The 6,000-nt window shown below is 43.5% G+C and overlaps 1 protein-coding gene across 16 annotated transcripts in view; it reads left to right on the top strand.

The window, feature by feature from the left end:
* The window catches only part of STAU2 (staufen double-stranded RNA binding protein 2), a 310,084-nt gene continuing 304,084 nt past the window's right edge, over positions 1-6,000 (top strand). For 7 of the 16 annotated variants that reach the window (XR_007148653.1, XR_007148652.1, XM_047842652.1 and 4 more), the window contains exon 1: positions 621-694. The gene's annotated coding sequence lies outside the window, so the exon portion shown is untranslated. Of the gene's footprint in view, positions 16-577; positions 695-1,253; positions 1,373-6,000 lie in introns of those variants that run through there. The other 9 variants (XM_047842656.1, XM_047842649.1, XM_047842657.1 and 6 more) reach the window with 7 other exon arrangements.

Below are 6,000 nucleotides of genomic sequence, written 5' to 3'. Positions count from 1 at the left end.
GAGAGCCTGGGAAAGGTAAGGGCAGAGAATCCGGGCGCGTATGGGTGTCTAGGAAGAGCAGAAGGTCAATTGGGCGGGGGAGGCAGTTGCTGAGTGCAGGTGTGGAAGGGGCTGCCTCAGGCCCACCCTTTGCAGCCGAGCGGGCGGGGAGCCAGGCCTGGGAGCCGAGCGGGGAACAGGGAGACTGCGGACTGGGCGCGCTCCCCAATCACTCTCTCCCCCTCGTTCCCAAGGCCTCAGGGAACGGCCCTCGCCCGGAGGCCCAGCCTGCCGGCGCCAGCACCGCAGCGCCAGCCGCGGCCGCTACTGCGGGGGGCCGGACAGCCGCCAGGGGGCGGGAGCTGCGCCGCGAACAATGGCCGCGCTCGGCCGCGGGCCGACTGGAGGAGGAATGGAGCTAGGGCCGGAGCCGGGCGCGCGGCCCGGGTCCGCGGAGGGCCGGGGGCGCGCGCGCGCGCGACGGGCTGGCAGGGACGCGGGAGCGGCTGCGCAGGCGGGGGCGCGCGGCGCGGGCCCGGGAGGGCGCGGCGGGAGCGCTAGGAAGGCGGGCGGAGGCGGGGGGCGGGGAGCCGGAGGGGTGGAAGCCGGCGGCGGCGGCGGCGGCGGCGGCGGCGGCGGCGGCGGCCGAGCGGGGTCAGTTCTCTGTAGTGCTTGCCAATGTTGGAGCCGTCTGCAAAGTGTCCCTGGCAAGAAGGTAAATACCCTCGTTGGGGGCGTCCGGGAGGCCCCGACTTCCGCCCCGCTGGCGGAGGAGACAGAGGGCGCTGGGGAGCTTTGCAGGTCCTCGGCGCGCGGCGAACCCCGAGAAGAGCGGCCCCTTGGCGGCCTCCCCTCCCCCGCGCCTTCCCTCCCTCCTCGGGATCTCTCCAGGCGGCAGGGGGGAGGGGAGGAGGACCGTGGGGGTGCGGAGGAGCCGGGGAAGAGGCGAATGAATTGAGGGGGGGGGGCGTGTGTGGAGGGGTGGGACGACACAGGTGTCCGGAGGGGAGGAGCCGGGAGGAAGGCTAGGAGGCCGGCATAAATGGAGTGCCCGGGTTGGGGGTGGGGTGGGGGAGGCAGGCGCCCGACGGAGGGCGCAGAAAGATGGGGTCTAAGGGGCCCGGGTGGGAACAGTCTGAAGAGAGGACGGTGGGTGAAGCGGCGGTGTGGGAGGGAGGGAGGGAGGGAGGGGGAGGGCCCGAGGGTGGGTCCCTGCGGAGGGGAGGGGAAGGGAGGGGAGGAGAGATGGAGCGAGGCCCTAGGAGGGTCTGCGGGGAATGGCCCCCGGGGCGCGGGAGGAGCGGCGGGCCCGGGGCGCGCCTTGGGGTGGTGCTGGTGGCTATTTCTGTATAATGGGCAAGTGATGAAGACGTAACACGCCGAAATGGGGAAGGTAGGTGGGGCCGAGGGGACAAAATATATCCTATGACAGGCAAGTTCTGATGTGGCTCGTAAGAACTACTACCGTGAGGACTCGGCTTAAAGGGGTAGTTGGCAGTTAGTGACCTTGCCGAGGTGAAGGGAATTGGGCGGAGAGACAAAGATCAGTTACAGAATCCACTGTGTGAGGGCAGAGCCTCCAGTCCCTCCCGGGGAGAGCCGGGGATTGTGATGAGGGGGGTGTTCCGCGGAGGCAATCGAGGAGACGCTGAACTGGGATTCTTAGGGAGGGGGGCGGGGATAATGGCCTCGGGGTTCTGGAAGTCCCTGGAAATACGTGCAGGATTTGCAGGATTTTGCATTTGTGAATAATTTTCTTTGGAAAGGGTCCATACTCTGCGTGACCCGCCGCTCCCCACACCCCCAAAAGGTTAAGAACTCCTGGGGTAGGGATGGACCGTTCAATTAAGGGAATGTACTAAAGGATTTTGAAGTGGGCGGTTCCAGCAGAAACGATAGATGATCCTTTAAAGGTATTTCACTGTTAGGTGAAAACCCTTATTTTTAATATTTTGATTTCACAATTTTGGTGAACTTTTGCTGAGCATTACTTCTCTTCTGATGCATCCTTACATTTTAGGAAACCATGGCGAACACTTGAATTCAAAATTATGATGGGCAGGCAGGATAATAGTAACCTTGTAGGAGAAAAGATTGCAACGTTTCTCCAGGAGGGCATTTCTTTCCTAGTCCTTTCTAAAGATGATTCAAATATATTGTTGTGAATTGAGCTGCAGTGGAAAAAAAAAATTAGTTAATAAAACAATCAAAACCCAGACATCCTGTATCTCAGTTGTTTTGTAATATGGCAAGTGTTTCACTTTTCAGTTTGTCTATATTTTACTGCAAACCAGAGATCTCATATATCACTTGAATTGTAGATTTGCTGCGTTTTGCAGCAGGCCTGTATTAAATTTGTGAGGCATTTATACCAAACTGTGGGGTGTGTATGCTGGTTTTTTTTTTTTTTCCTGCTATGATTTCAACTCAAGTCACCATTGCCACATGTCATTACATAGCAGTGTAGTTTGAAATTTATTTGAAAGTGATCATTAGCTGGAAGGATATAGTGCATATTTCCTAACAAATTACTGAATTTTTCCTCAAAAATCTGTTTTGTATCTGTAAAAATGTTGCAGCATAATCAGAATATGTATTGTTAACTACAGATGGAATGCCATGTAATTTTTTAAGTTTTAACTTTTTATTTGGAAATAAATTCAAGCTTATAGAAAAGTAGGAAGGATAATAATAATACAAAGAATACTCATGTAACCTTTACTCAGATTTACCTGTTAGCATTTTATTCACTTATCACTAGATCTGGGTCTGTCATGTGTACATAATATTTTTTTCCTGAATCATTTGAGGGTAAGTTACGTCATGACTCTCTATTCCTAATCGGCATGGAAAACAATATAAATTTTATATTTTAGATTTTTTGGCTTGCCTGGATGAAGTTCTAGGAAAGAGTGGCTTGGTTTGGCTTTCAACAAAGAATATTAAAAATATCTAAGATGATCAAACTTTTCAGTGTGTAAACAATACACAGTGAGGCTGAGTGGTTTTCCTGTTTTAGGATCAGATTCTGAAAGATATAATTGGCCAGTACTTTGGGATTTTTTCTTTGTAGCTAACCTCTTTACTATCACTCCCTCCTTTTGTTCACTTTGAGTTCTGGGTATCTGATAATTATGTGTACAGATCATAATAAAGAGAAAAACCTAGATATTGTAAAATTGAATTGTGTTAATATTAGACTGAATAGTTGGAGGCATGCACAGTATGATCAAATTATGTGTAGATATATTTGTGCCTCTTTTAGGTACTCAAGGAAATATTAGATGAGTGTCTAGAATCCATAAGAATTACAATTTATAATTGATTTTAAACAAATCACCAAAGTTCCAAAGGAACCTTGCTATTATGTTGTCCTAGAGATCAAGACCTTTGTGACAGGAAAAATTTTAAGAGGTGAAGTCTTTATTTATAAATTTAATGTATAATAAAGAGATGAGGACTTCAAACCAGACCATACTAGGTTTTAATCCTAGCAGTGGACTGTGGGATGTAATACAACTTCTAGAAAAGCGGAGATAACCTCTATATCCCGGGGTGATGAAGATTAAATGAGTTAATATAAAAATGGCAAAATATAACATGTGCTATATAACATTAGTGTCTGATAAATGTTAGTTTTCTTTCTTGGTTGGTGGTGAGATTTCTATATACTTAGAATCTTTCACAGGCTCTTAAGAGATATTAAAGTTTATATTAAATTATTTTGCTTTTCTTACATAAAAGTTCTTTTGGATGCTACTTTGAAAAAGAAGTGAAAGTTAAGAAAAAACATTTTTTAATGCTTTTTAAGGACCCTGTGAAGTTTTTAGAGTAAGAAGCTTTGAGCTGATAGTCTTCGGGTAGTTTGGAGCCTAAGAATGATATAGTAATTGTTTATGCTTTTCATATTGTCCAATAAGACATTTATGTGAGGATTGCCTATCAATTGTGGGATGGTGCTGCTATAACAATTTGTAGAGAAATTAATTTAATAACGCTATTTTATGAAGCAATATTTAATTGTTGAAGATTTTATAGATTTAATTTTGTACAGCTTTCAATTTATCACATGGGTAAAATCTGATAATAAAAGCAAAAGCAGCAAGTTATATCAGCAATACATTTCACATACATGTTGGACTTCCAATTCTTCATGAGCAGCAAATCTTCTACAGTTAGTTGCCCTCTCTCCATAAATTGCTCTGCCTGTTTTCATTTAGTAGCTTGGAATCTGGAACTGCATGTCCTAATGTGCCTGACTGGCTAGCACTGTCGGGCATTTTTGGGACATGTGAATAGGTTTCTCTAAAAGTACTTAGCTGTAATTGGAATGAACTGCAGCTGGAAACTTTTTTGATAGTGGATGGAGAAGTGGATTTTATGAAATCATAGGGAGTATAAAACTGCTCTACATTTTATTGATATTTTATCGAATTGTTTTAAATGTAGGACAGTAGAGCAGGCATGTCTGTAAAGAAGGAATAAAGTGTTAAAGACGTGTCCCTATGGGCATTCCGAATTGTCCATATTATGGTTGTGAATTATAATTTAAATATTGATGTAAATGTAATATAACTTGGTAAAAAAAGTATAAGTTCAGAATATTATTCAGTTACGTCATGGAGTGCTATTATAGACCTATTAGTTTCATGTTTTAATTTATACAAATCTTTATAATTGTGAAGGAGAGGCTTACAGAATACTTAACATTTTATGGTCAATTTTAAGCAGTTTTGTTTTTTTCTTACAACTACCCTTTGTATCAGAAGATTAGAACTTTAAAAAATGTAACCTTATATCTTATTGTGACTACTTCTTGGAATCCGCCCACTACTGTTACAAACTCTAATATTGAAGAGCACCCCTATATTGACTGTAGCATTATTTACAGTAGCCAAATTATGGAAGCAATCTAAGTGTCCATTGATAGATGAATAGATAAAGAAGATGGGGTGTACACACACACACACAATGGAATATTTTTCAACCGTAAAAAAGAATGCCATCTTGCCTTTTGCAACAGCATGGATGGATCTAGAAAATATAATGCTAAGTGAAATAAGCCAGTCAGAGAAAGACAAATACCATATGATTTCAGTTTGATGTGGAGTTTAAGAAACAAAACAAGTGAACAAAGGAAGGGGAGAAAAAAAAAGAGACAAACCAAAAAACAGACTTTTAACTATAGAGAACAAACTGATGGTTACCAGAGGGGAGGTGGGGGGGGGGAGGGGTGGGGAAAGGTGCAATAGTTGAAGGAGATTAAGAGTACACTTATCTTGATAAATACTGGGTACTGTATAGAATTATTGAATTATTATATTGTACATCTGAAACTAATACTGTATGTTAACTATGCTGGAATTAAAATTAAAACAATAACAAACTCTAATACTGAAGAAACACATATAGGTCTATAAATAAGCATTTGTAACTTTTAGAGGCTTACATGAGATAAAAACAAAATAGGATTTCTCAAATTTGGTGAGTGTTGAATTCTAGAAAGTAGGGGACACTAAATCACTGAGATGCTTTTAGTGGCTTTTTCACATTTTAACTTCCAAATGAATTGTTTTCAGTTAAAAAAATGAAAATTGGTTGGGGCTGTATTTTTAGTTATACCTAGTGTATTTTAATACCATTTGACTACTGAGGCACTTTTTAGTGATTTCTTTTTTTTTTGAACAAAATGTAAATGTTTAAGTTTCATAATTTATCATTTTCAAGTTCTGATGTAACTCACTTACTCATGTTAAACAGGGAATTATTTTTTTGGTTTATCGAGGTATGTTAATTAATACCTAAATCACCATAGGAGTATAGAATTTTAGAGTTGAATGGGATTGTCTTATTTATTGTTGCATAACAAATTACCCTGGGACGTAAGGGCTTAAAACAACAAACATTTATTACTCAGTTTCTGTGGGTTAAAAATCTGGGTGCATCCTATCTGGTACTTGTGGCTCAAGGCCCCTTAGAGGTTGCAGACAAGCTATCCCTGGAGCTGTGGTCTCATCTGAG

Source organism: Prionailurus viverrinus, chromosome F2 (assembly GCF_022837055.1).
Source record: "Prionailurus viverrinus isolate Anna chromosome F2, UM_Priviv_1.0, whole genome shotgun sequence".
Taxonomy (NCBI): Eukaryota; Metazoa; Chordata; class Mammalia; order Carnivora; family Felidae; genus Prionailurus; species Prionailurus viverrinus.
Note: the sequence above shows the minus strand (reverse complement) of the source record. Positions and strands in the feature narration are given on the sequence as shown.